At 39.3% G+C, this 15,784-nt stretch overlaps 1 long non-coding RNA gene across 1 annotated transcript; it reads right to left on the bottom strand.

Annotated features, from left to right (window-relative positions):
- Positions 1 to 8,711: 8,711 nt before the first annotated feature.
- Positions 8,712 to 12,237, bottom strand: LOC126604208 (uncharacterized). Its single transcript, XR_007616522.1, has 2 exons — positions 11,778 to 12,237; positions 8,712 to 10,863 (listed from the first exon to the last, which is right to left on the bottom strand). It is a non-coding gene; the product is annotated as an uncharacterized LOC126604208 (long non-coding RNA).
- Positions 12,238 to 15,784: the final 3,547 nt, after the last annotated feature.

Consider the following 15,784-nt stretch of genomic DNA (forward strand, 5'->3'; position numbering starts at 1 on the left):
AAACTATAGTCCAACCGAGAGTGATCTTCGGTGAATGTCATATAACATGAGTAGTATTATGTTGTGGACAAGTGCCACTAACATCTAAGTGACTTAACCTCAACAATTTTGTGATTCTTTCTTCTTTCCAAAAGAATAAAGATTCGAACATTTCGCCTCCATACAATTTTAATAAGAAGGTATTGGATCCGGATCTAACGATCCATAGTATCCATCTATGACCAACTCGTAATTTATGTTTTAGAGGTATCACAACTTTTGTTGGGATTAGTCACTTCCTTGCAACCTTTTGGGTTTTAAGCATCATTATATTCTAAACAGTTAACACCACCATATTATCTCTACTATAGAGACAATCAATTAGATTACTATAATCCAATCATTGATTAATAAAGAAAAATGTTTTGTCAAACAAAACATTCATCCATCTCTACTATAGTGACGGAATTAAATTCCTTAAAATTGGAATGTAAAGACAATCTTTGGTTTTTCCAATTTCTTTGGTAGTTCATATGAGGAAGTAAGTACTATCTGCTTTCGCAGAGATCTTTATTTTATTCACGTTCCGAATGTGAAGCACCTTTTTCTTCTCTCATATATCTTTTACTTCTTATTAGTCACACTTTTACAACAATTGTAAAACATAGTTACTAATACGGAATCAAGCATTCAAGTAGAAGAACCAACTGTTTTGAACTATTCAAGAACAATTTACAACACCTTTGAAAGGTGTGTTCTTGACACTTGCAAGACATCTCTTGCAAATACCCCTTCCAATGTTCATCATTTCATAAAGAAAGTTTGTTCCCTTGGAGTTAATTTAATCTTCTTCATTTGACTTCTCCTTTGACTACAATAGTCATGGTCCCTAAACTCCCACCATCTCTCTTGAAACTTATTTCAATTGTGTTATACACATCAAACAATTTGGAGAGCGTGTGGTTATTGTTCACTATATAGTTTACAATAAACTTAGTGAACCATTAGGATAGGGACACATAGGTGAAGTCCTTGCCTAGTTTCCGTCTCGTTAAGTGGTTTATCACTTCAACACTCAATGATTCAAAATCATCATAAGTCCATGTTAATGGACTATTTTTGTCAATCAACCATTATGTTCTAAACATAATTACAAACTTTCAAGAGTTGTTCAAGGCAACTCTCATTTCTTCATACAACAATTTGTAAGTGAAGAATCATGGCACATAAAGTGTCCATGCCTTTGTGCTTTCTTCTAAAGTTCCTTGTTCATGTAACAAAGAAACAAGCACTAATGTTTGCATTGATTAAGGGTTGTTCAAAACAACTCTTATTTCTTTATACAACATTTTGTAATTGAAGAATTATGACATTAAAAGTGTTGTCCTCTTTATGATAGACTTTATCTAACATATTCTTCTAATGATACTTTATCAATAGGAAGATTGTGAGGATGAGACTACTTAGGTACATTTACAAGCCATTAAAGACAATCTATGGTTTTGTAGTACCAAGTCCGGAAACTAAAGCTTTCGGCTTTTATTTGTCAAGTGTTGGATAGCGTTTGCAAATATATTGGTAAACTAATACATAACAAATATAAATTGATTGATTTTAAGCCATTTGATTCGGGTCTTTAAATCAAATAGCACCACCCATTATTTTTGGCAAATTCCATATCCCTCATTGGAATTCGAGAGTTTTGGATGAAACTCTTAGTAGGGTATGGGAGGCTCACTATTACCAAGCCCACCTCACAATGATATGATGTTGGCTAGCATTAATAATAATGAGAGAGTACGCTTACTCATTTGCAACTAATGCAAGTACCCATCTTATTTGGCCTCTAGAGAATGTCACCTCACAATGATATGATGTTGGCTCCATTGCACTTAGTTAAGTCATTCCCACCATGCTTAGTTCATGAAGGGGTTCAAGAATAGCCTCACGATGATACGATGTCGGCCATCCTCGCTGCCTACACTCACCTCATCATATGTTTATGGATTCCTCCTGAGTATAAGCATGCACTTTGTACTCCCCCATGATAGGGTGAAGCCGGTGTACAAGTCATAAACGATTGGATCCCACCACGGTGGAAGGCCTACGAAAGAGTGTTCTAAGCACTCTCACGCTTATCAACTTAATAATGGTTTGGTTGAGGGTTTTAGGTCTCATCACATATAAATATTCATTTTAATCTTTATTAAAACAATTTTGGTCCTATTACAACTATTGGTCCATATGATTGTTTTTAGTTGTATATAATACTCCCACTATGCTTATAAAATGGTTTTTAAAGCAAGAGTATATGATACTACTAACATAACCTTTGCATTCATTTGATGGACTATATAGTTGCCTTAGGGCCTTAGGATGACTATGAACCTTTGTTTAGATTCAACACGAGCCTTGTGTTGAATCTCGGTCTAGGGATGGAGATTGATTTTAGTTACGCGTTTAATCACATTAAGGCGTGTTGTCTTAGGGGCGTTGGACCCAACTACTTCATTTTCATGCATATCAAATAAAGCAAGAAAGAAGTACTTCAAAGTAAAGGTGAGCTTATGCTCATTACAACATTTGCATAAAACAAATTACCTTAAAGTAAAGAAGGGCTTATGCCCTTTTACAACATTTGATCAAATCAAATTACAACCAAAATCTAATCTACACATTCCCATGGTTCAAACAAATTTCAAACGGCCTTTCACATAGCTTAATTATATTAGGCTTAGGTTCATAATCATCCTTTAATTAATTAACACTTTAACTAATTAAATTGAATGCAACATTTTCATTTGGTTTTTGTATCCATAAAATTGATTTAAATGGAGCTAAATGAAATGAAAATCCAATTCTCATTTAAAGAGACAAAACAATTTTGTTCTCAAACTATTTGGGCCATCATGCAATAACCACAACGTTTGGGCAATATTGCAAAAACATAAACTTTTGGGGTCACTTTGTAAGAACACAAAAGTCCACTACTTCATGTAATTACACTAGAACCCAAAATTTAAACAATGCAAAAACTTCATTAAAGGAGCAAAACAATTTGTCCTTTAGCGTTTTTGGACCTAAACGTAAAAACGTAAACTTTTGGGCCAAAGTGCAAATACACAAAAGTATCAAAACTTTATGTAATTGTATAAAAGTCCCAAAAGTACTCCCACTTGAGGGATGGCCGGTTTTGGAGAGAAGATAGAGTGATGTGTGTGTTGATTTGTGAGTTTTGACATAAAGCATGCAAGTGATGCAAGTGGTGTGTGTGAAAGGAAATTAATCCTTTCACACCCACCATAATATCTCTTACATCTCTTACACCATTTAAACAAATATCTAACACATTAAATCATTTGATAAACATAAAACAAAAACTTTATGAAATAAATCAAAACTTTGAATCAAAACACAAACCTTTTTGTTCTTGGCAAAAATGTCAAGAACAATGAAGAACACTCATGAAAAACCCAAAATTTTTCCATGAACATTTTTACTCCAAAAACATCCCAAAACCATTCAAACTTTAGGGAAATAACATCTAACCAAACTAGGGTACATAGGGGTTCCAAAAGTCACTTGAAAACACTTTTAACAAGTCAAACAAGAACCCAAAAATCCACCCTTTGGATTTAGCCGAAAATCCCCAAAGTCATGGCACCAAATTTTAGCTCCAATATTCATGCTCATATGAACTACATCCACAACATTTGAGATGGCAAATTTTCTAACAAAATTTACATTCAAAGAAGCAAGAATAAAGCTTGTAACAATTACAACTTTTAAATCACAAACTATGAACTACAAAACACAAAAGGATTCACCAACTACTAGACCTAGGCTCTGATACCACTTGAAGGATTATTTTGTGAAAACATGTTCATTTAAGCAACATCAATAAGCATGCAATTAACAATTAAAGGCGGAATCATGCTTGCATGCATTTAAAAACAAAACATTAACCATGAAATTCAAAGCCTAGTAGATTGGTGAACCAAGACTCAACTCAAATCAAAGTGAGTTGAAATTTATACCTTTGTAGATTCCTCTTTGCATAAGCAAAGGCTAATCACCCAAAGAGAGGGCCTTCATTCCTTGCATCTTAAATCTATGGATTTGGATGGAAGAATAGGTTTCTCCAAGTTCCCAAAATTGAGAACCTCTAAGTCTCTTCACCAAGGAGAGATTGGAGAAGAAATGAGTGACCTTGGAGTAGTGGGATTGCTAGATGCACCCTCCAAGGGGCCGGCCTCTTTAGAGAGAAATGGAGAGACATGTTCTCTCCAATTTTCTCCAAAACAAACCCTTAATGAATTTTGGCTACAAAGTCATATTTATACCTTTATTCATTTGAGTGGCAAACTTGTAAATAAGTCCAAGTTCACTACCCTTAACCATATGGCCGGCCTTAGGGTGTTGTTTGGGCTTTTGGGCTTTTGTGAATTAAGTTGTCATACAACTTAAGTCAATGGGCTTGACATTCGAAGCCCATTGGGCCTAAACGTCCAAAACTATCCCGAGGTCTTTAACGAACTTATTCGTTTGATTAATTAACATATTAATTAATCCTTACCATAAATAATTAAACCATTTAATTATTCTTACTCATCTCCATTGTTTCTTCAATCTCCACCTTACACGGTGTACGATCCATTAGGTTCCTTTTAGCGAGGCAGTGGGCGATTCAAACTCTTTCAAATCGATTGTGAATTGAAACTTACTTTCAATTCTCCCTTTAGTGATTATACACGTTTAGGGCTTCCACAAACCAAGAGTGACACCTAGCAGCATATCATGGTTACCCAAGCTAATCAGAAGAGGTGGAGAACCTATTCAGTTTAGGATTACAAATGCAATACGGTCTTTCTCTAATACAATACTCTTGACCACATTGTTTGGTTTGATAGTTTATTTATTCATGTCTACTATCCAATGTGATTCGTGTGCTTATATGATTACCTTGAATGTGATTTGGAACGCATTCCTAAATCTCATTCATACTCTGGCCAGAGATTCTAAATCATATCATAGAGTATTCTCCCTCAAACAGTTTGAAGGTTAGAGATCCATTGTTGCGCATTCACTTGCCTCCATGGCTAAGTGGCTTAACCCCAACGATGCCGTGGACACTCCAATGGAATGACGTTTGACATAATCAAAGATCAAGTACTTAACCACAAGACAACTGTGATGCCTCAGGTCAAAGGACTACTTTGCATTATCCCAACCATGAGTTCTCATGTGACATGAATATGAGAACTCTTCGTTGATCGTGTTCAGTGAACTCATTCTCTATTGAGCACCTACGTACTTATCTTGATGTCACACACACCAATGACTCGAGACTAGTCACTCTCCCTGAGAGAAGACACAGTACGCACTGATCTTAATGGACTGTCAATGCCCAATTGGCAATCCTATGATCAGGAACATTTAGGATGTGTCTACGAAAGAATGGTCTCATGAATCTAACTTCATTAGATCGCATTCTCCCAATCACATATTCCTTGGACTTTATCGTTTAAGCATATAACATTTATATGAGACGGCTCAAACAATAATCTTTGCCCTTTATATTAAACTAGATTAGTTTAACATGTGAAATGTCCGTAAAGTATCATCATATGATTGGCTTTAGGGCACATTTCCAACAATCTCCCACTTGCACTAGAGCCAATCAGCTTGTTCATCAGTGATGATACCTCTTCTGTAGTCATTTCATAAATGGCTGAGTAGTAGGCCTAGACAATGGATATCTATATGTTATCCATAGAAGCAACCTTGAGAATTACGACGTCACCATTATACATGATTCTCAATCATGTGGTTCAGTCTCTCATATGAGTTCGGATCTTGATGAGACCTTGATTCCCTGGCTTGAGCTATTGCCCCATTAGTGTCAAACACTTTCTGGTTGGAACCGAATAAAGAGTTCATAAATGAACTTTCCCATCCAAACAACATTGTTGTAAACTTCTATATGGCAATATATTTTGCATTCATAATGGAACACACTAAAGTCATTACTTTAATGTTTCCATCCAAATATCTCTTTAGTCATAATAAAGAGATATCCGTTTATCTCTTCATTCATAATGAAGAAACATCCAATGATGGATTAGATTCATAATCTAATACATTTACGCTTCCATTACGTTACTCTAATTCTTCCTCATTCTTTGAGGAATCTATCCTTTAGTATTTCTTAAATACTTAAGGACTCACTTGACAGTTGCCATGGTTCTGATCCTGGGCTTGCACTGATATCGTCTTGTACCGTTCTAGGTACAACTCATATCAATGTTTTTCATACAATATGTAATACATAAATCACCTTTGTGCGTATGCATAAAGGATTCTATTTACGCATTATTTCTTTGGGAGTCAAAGAGTACGTTCTCTTTGAGAAGAGCAACTTCTTAGTCTCACTAGAGTTGTCCTTCTAATTGAAGTTTATCATCATATGAGAAACTTCCTAGCATCCATTGTCTATTATTAGGGATTGATATAATCCAATTATATCATGAAATATATCATTATAGATTTCCATCCCATGTATATAGACTATATCTCCCATATACATTCTATCTTCATATAATGTTTAAAGTCATAACTTTAACGAAGAAATATTCTTTTCATTTCCAAAATTAATATATCATATATACATTCATATATATCACATATATATTTATATATATATATATATACAAATTTAGGAATATGATTAACTCCCACTAATCTTTTGTAAACCTAGTAAACAAAAGATTCATTTACATCTTTATGAGAAATCAAACGATTTGACCTTTCTCTCATAAGACGCTTATAGCTCCCACTAGCTTGCTAAGATTCATGATGGATGGATCTCTACAACTTACATGTCTTGTGATTTATAGTTTTAGACATATATTATTAAGACTATCTTAATAATGGTTTCGGAAACCCATATTATGTCCAAACATTGAATCACCATTTAGTTGTAGTTAGCTATCTTCGAATTAATTGAAACCAAGACTACGTCAAAATGGTTTCTTCAAAGTCAACCATCCTTTTGATTGTAGTTACCTTAAGCTACCAATTAGCTTATGAAGGTTTCATTATTTCGGGTCAAATGGTACTTTACCATTTCCTTGAGTATATATCATATATACACTCAATGTAGTCATAAGGATTTTCATTCTTATTTCTTTCGAATTAAGAGGTGCAACTCTATGACATAGTCATAAAGTTCAAACCATTCAACTGAGACGGTTTATAAATCCTTATCGACTACCTTGGAGCTTTTGGTATAGGAACTAGGTTGTTTATATTTGTTGATTACTTTCTTGTCTCTCAAAGAACCCATTCTTTGAGTTCTATCTCTCGTTTATTTGCTTTTAGGCAAATCACATTGTAGGATTACAATGAACTACCCAACAAAACAACATTTGTTAGTTGGTTTATAGAAGCGATATCCAAAAGTTAATTTAAGGATATCCCACAAGATTGTTATCAAACAAATATTGCTTTTAGCACACAACCCCAAATCTTAACATGCTTGAGACTTGTCTTTCTTTCCAACTACATCTTATGGAGTCATGAAAATATTGGAAGATCTTCTAATTTACAATCATATTGTTTTAGAAGTATATATCCTATATATGGGTAACAGATAACATCTAACGAACTAAATCTTATTCGAGTTCGTTCTTCTCCTAAAGGAGAAATTCATTATCTTATGATGCTATTTTCCTTGATATCTTTCAAGGAAACTCATCTAAAGTGTTACCTTTCCTTGGATCAAATCTAAGGAGGTAAATACTTTAGATGTCTTACTCATCAACTTACATTTCTTGAATTCTTTGAAACCTTTTGCAAAGTATTCGAACTTGTGTTTATTCAAAATAAACTATAGTCCAACCGAGAGTGATCTTCGGTGAATGTCATATAACATGAGTAGTATTATGTTGTGGACAAGTGCCACTAACATCTAAGTGACTTAACCTCAACAATTTTGTGATTCTTTCTTCTTTCCAAAAGAATAAAGATTCGAACATTTCGCCTCCATACAATTTTAATAAGAAGGTATTGGATCCGGATCTAACGATCCATAGTATCCATCTATGACCAACTCGTAATTTATGTTTTAGAGGTATCACAACTTTTGTTGGGATTAGTCACTTCCTTGCAACCTTTTGGGTTTTAAGCATCATTATATTCTAAACAGTTAACACCACCATATTATCTCTACTATAGAGACAATCAATTAGATTACTATAATCCAATCATTGATTCAACAACAACAACAACAACAAAGCCTTTTCCCACTAAGTGGGGTCGGCTATATGAATCCTAGAACGCCATTGCGCTCGGTTTTGTGTCATGTCCTCCGTTAGATCCAAGTACTCTAAGTCTTTTCTTAGAGTCTCTTCCAAAGTTTTCCTAGGTCTTCCTCTACCCCTTCGGCCCTGAACCTCTGTCCCGTAGTCACATCTTCGAACCGGAGCGTCAGTCGGCCTTCTTTGCACATGTCCAAATCACCAGAGCCGATTTTCTCTCATCTTTCCTACAATTTCGGCTACTCCTACTGTACCTCGGATATCCTCATTCCCAATCTTATCCTTTCTCGTGTGCCCACACATCCCACGAAGCATCCTCATCTCCGCTACACCCATTTTGTGTACGTGTTGATGCTTCACCACCCAACATTCTCTGCCATACAACATCGCTGGCCTTATTGCCGTCCTATAAAATTTTCCCTTGAGCTTCAGTGGCCTACGACGGTCACACAACACGCCGGATGCACTCTTTCCATCCAGCTCGTATTCTATGGTTGAGATCTCCATCTAATTCTCCGTTCTCTTGCAAGATAGATCATAGGTAACGAAAACGGTCGCTTTTTGTGATCTTCGCTAGATTGCTCCGGTCATTAGTGTGGATAAGTATATAAATGGATAGAGATAGGAAAGCAAACACAAGATGTACGTGGTTCACCCAGATTGGCTACGTCCACGGAATAGAAGAGTTCTCATTAATTGTGAAGGGTTTACACAAGTACATAGGTTCAAGCTCTCCTTTAGTGAGTACGAGTGAATGATTTAGTACAAATGACATTAGGAAATATTGTGGGAGAATGATCTCGTAATCACGATACTTCTAAGTATCGGAGTGTGGTGTCGTCTTGACTTGCCTTATCTGTCTCATAGGTAGATGTGGCATCTTCTCTGGAAGTACTCTTCCTCCATCCAGGGGTGGTATCTTTAACTGGTGGAGATGCACAAGGTAATGTATCAATTTCACTTGAAGCTTACTTGTAGTTTCAGGCTTGGTCAAGCGCGATACAAACCATGTAGTAGGAGTCCCCCAAGTCGCCGGGCTAGGGGGTCTGCTGAAAGAGGTGACAGACAAGGTAAGCAATCAGAGCTCCGACTGATTGTTCACCTTCTCCCCATCTTGCAGCAGCATGAAGGATAAAGAGAAGAAAAATGAGAAGAGATGATATGAGATACTTTTGCTTTTGAAGAAGTAACTTTCCACAGGCTTATTCTTGAACTGAGCTGGAGGGTTTTCTGGTTTCCTCCAAAGTATAAGGCCGACTGAAGAATTTGAGGGTCAAAACAAGTCCATCAAATCTAGAGTACGTTCCACCCTGCTGATATGGGATACTTTTGCTTTTGACAGAGTAATGGATGTATCGGCACGTGTGCTGTTACGCTTGTCTCCACATGCTTCCTTGTATCCTTCGCACTTGCCCTATCTGTTCCTCAAGCAGATGCGGAATCTTCCCTGGAAACATAAGATGTTGAAGATGAGTACTCGAGAGCAATGCCAGGTAAGTAATCAGGTAAGGGGTTCCAGGCAGTCAGTTCCTGGCTGGAAGCTTGATTCCAAGTGCTGACTGATTGCTCTCTTTCTCCTTGTCTTGCCGGTAAAAACAAGGCCAAAAGAAAAAACAGGGAAAAAGCATGATATGGGATACTCTTGCTTTTAACCCTGATGATATGAGATATTCTTGCTCTAGTATAGCTTGTTTGCAGAGGTATTATCGGGGGGAAAGAAAGCTGAATATTTCGAAAGGCTTTGTTGGGAGTGCCCTATCAGATATGATGAAGGGTTGAGCATTTTTGCAGGTCTGCCTGTCCGTTGGGGATGGAGGTCGACATATATAGGAGTCTCCCTAACAACAAGTAGTAATGCTATTCCTTTACCCTGCTTGGTCATAGCACGGTAGTGGGAGCTGCCAGTTTCACATGTTTTAACTCTGTCAGAGCACTTTGAAAAAGTGGTCTGTGGTATCTGGCTCTCGAGATTCGGAGAACGATGCCTCTTCGATTTTTGAGAAAGCAATCATGTTGGGGGTCTGACTCTCGAGATTCGGAGAGCAGTGTCTCTTCGATTTTTGAGGAAGTAATCATGTTGGGAGTCTGGCTCTCGAGATTCGGAGGGCGGTGCCTCTTCGATTTTGGAGCAAGCAATCTTGTTGGGAGTGTTGTCTCGAATGTGAGTAAAGGTTGGACATGTTTGCTAGTCTACCTTGCCACGAAGCACAAAGGTTGACACATAGGGACTTTCCAATTATCCAGCAATGGTACTGTTCCTTTACCCTCTCTTCGATTTTGAGAAAGTAGTCATGTTGGGAGTCTGGCTCTCGAGATTCGGAGGACGGTGCCTCTTCGATTTTGGAGCAAGCAATCTTGTTGGGACTGTTTTCTCGAATGTGAGTAAAGGTTGGGCATGTTTGCTAGTCTACCTTGCCACGAAGCACAGAGGTTGACACACAGGGACTTTCCAATTATCCAGCAGTGGTACTGTTCCTTTACCCTTGTGGGTAATAATATGGTAGCTAGACCTTCAAAATTTATGTGTCTAAACTTTGTTAGTGCTGTTTCTTTGCTATTCTTTTACCTTTCTTGGTCAGAGCGATGTAGTGGGAGCTGCAAGCTTCACGTGCTCAACTTTGGCAGAGAACTTTGGCAAAGTGATCTGTGGTACCCATGAGTTATTGTTGCGTGTGGGAAGTGGGTGATTGAACAGTAAGATTCATGTGCTTTCTCCTTCACCAGAAGTCTTCGACAGAATGCCCATAATTTCTGCAAAGCTGAGTGTGCGTGTGACAGGTGCTGACAAGGCTAGAAAAGTAGGTGCCTCTTTGATTTCTGAGATCGGCCCTCGTGGTCTCTGAGCAGCCCAGCTTTTGAGAAAGCGAGCGCCTCTTCGATTGATTCGGAGAACGGTGCCTCACCGATTTTTGAGAAAGCAATCATGTTGGGGGTCTGGCTCTCGAGATTCGGGGAGCAGTGTCTCTTCGATTTTTGAGAAAGTAATCATGTTGGGAGAGTGGCTCTCGAGATTCGGAGGGCGGTGCCTCTTCGATTTTGGAGCAAGCAATCTTGTTGGGAGTGTTTTCTCGAATGTGAGTAAAGGTTGGGCATGTTTGCTAGTCTACCTTGCCACGAAGCACAGAGGTTGACACACAGGGACTTTCCAATTATCCAGCAATGGTACTGTTCCTTTACCCTCTCTTCGATTTTTAAGAAAGTAGTCATGTTGGGAGTCTGGCTCTTTAGATTCGGAGGACGGTGCCTCTTCGATTTTGGAGCAAGCAATCTTATTGGGAGTGTTTTCTCGAATGTGAGTAAAGGTTGGGCATGTTTGCTAGTCTACCTTGCCACGAAGCACAGAGGTTGACATACATGGACTTTCCAATTATCCAGCAGTGGTACTGTTCCTTTACCCTTGTGGGTAATAATATGGTAGCTAGACCTTCAAAATTTATGGGTCTAAACTTTGTTAGTGCTGTTTCTTTGCTATTCTTTTACCCTTCTTGGTCAGAGCGATGTAGTGGGAGCTGCAAGCTTCACGTGCTCAACTTTGGCAGAGAACTTTGGCAAAGTTATCTGTGGTACCCATGAGCTATTGTTGCGTGTGGGAAGTGGGTGATTGAACAGTAAGATTCATGTGTTTTCTACTTCCCCAGAAGTCTTTGACAGAATGCCCATAATTTCCGCAAAGCTGAGTGTGCGTGTGACAGGTGCTGACAAGGCTGGAAAAGTAGGTGCCTCTTCGATTTCTGAGATCGGCCCTCGTGGTCTCTAGGGAGCCCAGCTTTTGAGAAAGCGAGCGCCTCTTCGATTTCTGAGATCGGCCTTCGTGGTCTTTGAGCAGCCCAACTTTTGAGAAAGCAAACGGCTCTTCGATTTCTGAGATCAACCCTCGTGATCTCTAAGCAGCCCAACTTTTGAGAAAGCAAACGCCTCTTCGATTTCTGAGCAGGCGCCTCTTTGAATCTCCACCAGTAGAAGCTTCATTCTTGCACTTCTAAGATCTTGATTTGTCCGACCTCTTCTCTCTTCAACACCTTTGAAAATGTCTGGCCCCTCCGACCGTCGTTTTGACTTGAACCTTGTTGAAGAGGCAGCCCCGCCTTCTCCAGACAACATATGGCGCCCATCCTTCGTCTCCCCAACTGGTCCTCTTACCGTTGGGGATTCCGTGATGAAGAATGATATGACCGCTGCGGTGGTGGCCAGGAACCTTCTCACTCCCAAAGATAACAGACTACTTTCCAAACGGTCTGATGAGTTAGCTGTTAAGGATTCGCTGGCTCTCAGTGTTCAGTGTGCAGGTTCTGTGTCTAATATGGCACAACGCCTATTTGCTCGAACCCGCCAAGTTGAATCATTGGCGGCTGAAGTGATGAGTCTCAAACAGGAGATTAGAGGGCTCAAGCATGAGAATAAACAGTTGCACCGGCTCGCACATGACTATGCTACAAACATGAAGAGGAAGCTTGACCAGATGAGGGAAACTGATGGTCAGGTTTTACTTGATCATCAGAGATTTGTGGGTTTGTTCCAAAGGCATTTATTGCCTTCGTCTTCTGGGGCTGTACCGCGTAATGAAGCTCCAAATGATCAACCTCTGATGCCTCCTCCTTCTAGGGTTATGTCCAGTACTGAGGCTCCAAATGATCCCCCTCCGGTGCCTTCTCTTTCTGGGGCTCTACCGACTGCTGAGACTTCTCCTAAGCAACCTTTGTGAAGGCTCCCTCTTGTGTGTTTATTTTGACTCCTGTATATGTACATATTTGTAGCTTATCGGGGATATCAATAAATAAGCTTTCCTTCATTTCAACGTATTGTGTTAAATACACCAAAGCCTTCTTCGCTAAGTTCTTTGAATTTTCTTTTGTTGAAGCTTGTATGTTGAAGCTTTCTGAGTGGAGCATGTAGGTTGGGGTAGTGTTCCCTTAATTTCCCGAGTGAGGAAAACTTCTTGGTTGGAGACTTGGAAAATCCAAGTCACTGAGTGGGATCGGCTATATGAATCTTAGAACGCCATTGTGCTCGATCCTGTGTCATGTCCTTCGTTAGATCCAAGTACGCTAAGTCTTTTCTTAGAGTCTCTTCCAAAGTTTTCCTAGGTCTTCCTCTACCCCTTCGGCCCTGAACCTCTGTCCCATAGTCGCATCTTCTAATCGGAGCGTCAGTAGGCCTTCTTTGCACATGTCCAAACCACCGTAACCGATTTTCTCTCATCTTTCCTTCAATTTCGGCTACTCCTACTTTACCCCGGATATCCTCATTCCTAATCTTATCCTTTCTCGTGTGCCCACACATCCAACGAAGCATCCTCATCTCCGCTACACCCATTTTGTGTACGTGTTGATGTTTCACCGCCCAACATTCTGTGCCATACAGCATTGCCGGCCTTATTGCCGTCCTATAAAATTTTCCCTTGAGCTTCAGTGGCATACGGCGGTCACACAACACACCGGATGCACTCTTCCACTTCATCCATCCAGCTTGTATTCTATGGTTGAGATCTCCATCTAATTCTCCGTTCTTTTGCAAGATAGATCCTAGGTAACGAAAACGGTCGCTCTTTGGTATTTCTTGATCTCCGATCCTCACCCCTAACTCGTTTTGGCCTCCATTTGCACTGAACTTGCACTCCATATATTCTGTCTTTGATCGGCTGAGGCGAAGACCTTTAGATTCCAACACTTCTCTCCAAAGGTTAAGCTTTGCATTTACCCCTTCCTGAGTTTCATCTATCAACACTATATCGTCTGCGAAAAGCATACACCAAGGAATATCATCTTGAATATGTCCTGTTAACTCATCCATTACCAACGCAAAAAGGTAAGGACTTAAGGATGAGCCTTGATGTAATCCTACAGTTATGGGAAAGCTTTCGGTTTGTCCTTCATGAGTTCTTACGGCGGTCTTTGCTCCTTCATACATATCCTTTATAGCTTGGATATATGCTACTCGTACTCCTTTCTTCTCTAAAATCCTCCAAAGAATGTCTCTTGGGACCCTATCATACGTTTTTTCCAAATCTATAAAGACCATGTGTAAATCCTTTTTCCCATCTCTATATCTTTCCATCAATCTTCGTAAGAGATAGATTGCCTCCATGGTTGAGCGCCCTGGCATGAACCCGAATTGGTTGTCCGAAACCCGTGTCTCTTGCCTCAATCTATGCTCAATGACTCTCTCCCAGAGCTTCATTGTATGACTCATTAGCTTAATACCCCTATAGTTCATGCAATTTTGTACGTCGCCCTTATTCTTGTAGATAGGCACCAAAGTGCTCGTTCGCCACTCATTTGGCATCTTCTTCGTTTTCAAAATCCTATTGAAAAGGTCAGTGAGCCATGTTATACCTGTCTCTCCCAAAACTTTCCACACTTCGATTGGTATATCGTCTGGGCCTATTGCTTTTCTATGCTTCATCTTCTTCAAAGCTACAACCACTTCTTCCTTCCGGATTCGACGATAAAAGGAGTAGTTTCTACACTCTTCTGAGTTACTCAACTCTCCTAAAGAAGCACTCCTTTCATGTCCTTCATTGAAAAGATTATGAAAATAACCTCTCCATCTGTCTTTAACCGCGTTCTCTGTAGCAAGAACCTTTCCATCCTCATCCTTGATGCACCTCACTTGGTTTAGGTCCCTTGTCTTCTTTTCCCTTGCTCTAGCTAGTTTATAGATATCCAACTCTCCTTCTTTGGTATCTAGTCGTTTATACATATCGTCGTAAGCCGCTAACTTAGCTTCTCTGACAGCTTTCTTCGCCTCTTGCTTCGCTTTTCTATACCTTTCACCATTTTCATCGGTCCTCTCCTTGTATAAGGCTTTACAACATTCCTTCTTAGCCTTCACCTTTGTTTGTACCTCCTCATTCCACCACCAAGATTCCTTTTGGTGTGGGGCAAAGCCCTTGGACTCTCCTAATACCTCTTTTGCTACTTTTCGGATACAACTAGCCATGGAATCCCACATTTGGCTAGCTTCCCCCTCTCTATCCCACACACATTGGGTGATTACCTTCTCTTTGAAAATGGCTTGTTTTTCTTCTTTTAGATTCCACCATCTAGTTCTTGGGCACTTCCAAGTCTTGTTCTTTTGTCTTACTCTTTTGATATGTACATCCATCACCAACAAGCGATGTTGATTAGCCACGCTCTCTCCTGGTATAACTTTGCAATCCTTACAAGTTATACGATCCCCTTTCCTCATTAGAAGAAAATCTATTTGTGTTTTTGACGACCCACTCTTGTAGGTGATCACATGTGCTTCTCTCTTCTTAAAGAAGGTATTGGCTAAGAAGAGATCATATGCCATTGCAAAATCCAAGATAGCTTCCCCATCCTCGTTTCTCTCCCCAAAACCATGGCCACCATGAAAACCTCCATAGTTGCCTGTCTCCCTGCCCACGTGTCCATTTAAATCTCCTCCTATAAATAACTTCTCCGTCTGAGCAATTCCTTGCACCAAGTCTCCAAGATCTTCCCAAAATTTCTCCTTCGAACTCGTAT

This window comes from Malus sylvestris, chromosome 15 (assembly GCF_916048215.2).
Source record: "Malus sylvestris chromosome 15, drMalSylv7.2, whole genome shotgun sequence".
In the NCBI taxonomy this organism is placed as follows: domain Eukaryota; kingdom Viridiplantae; phylum Streptophyta; class Magnoliopsida; order Rosales; family Rosaceae; genus Malus; species Malus sylvestris.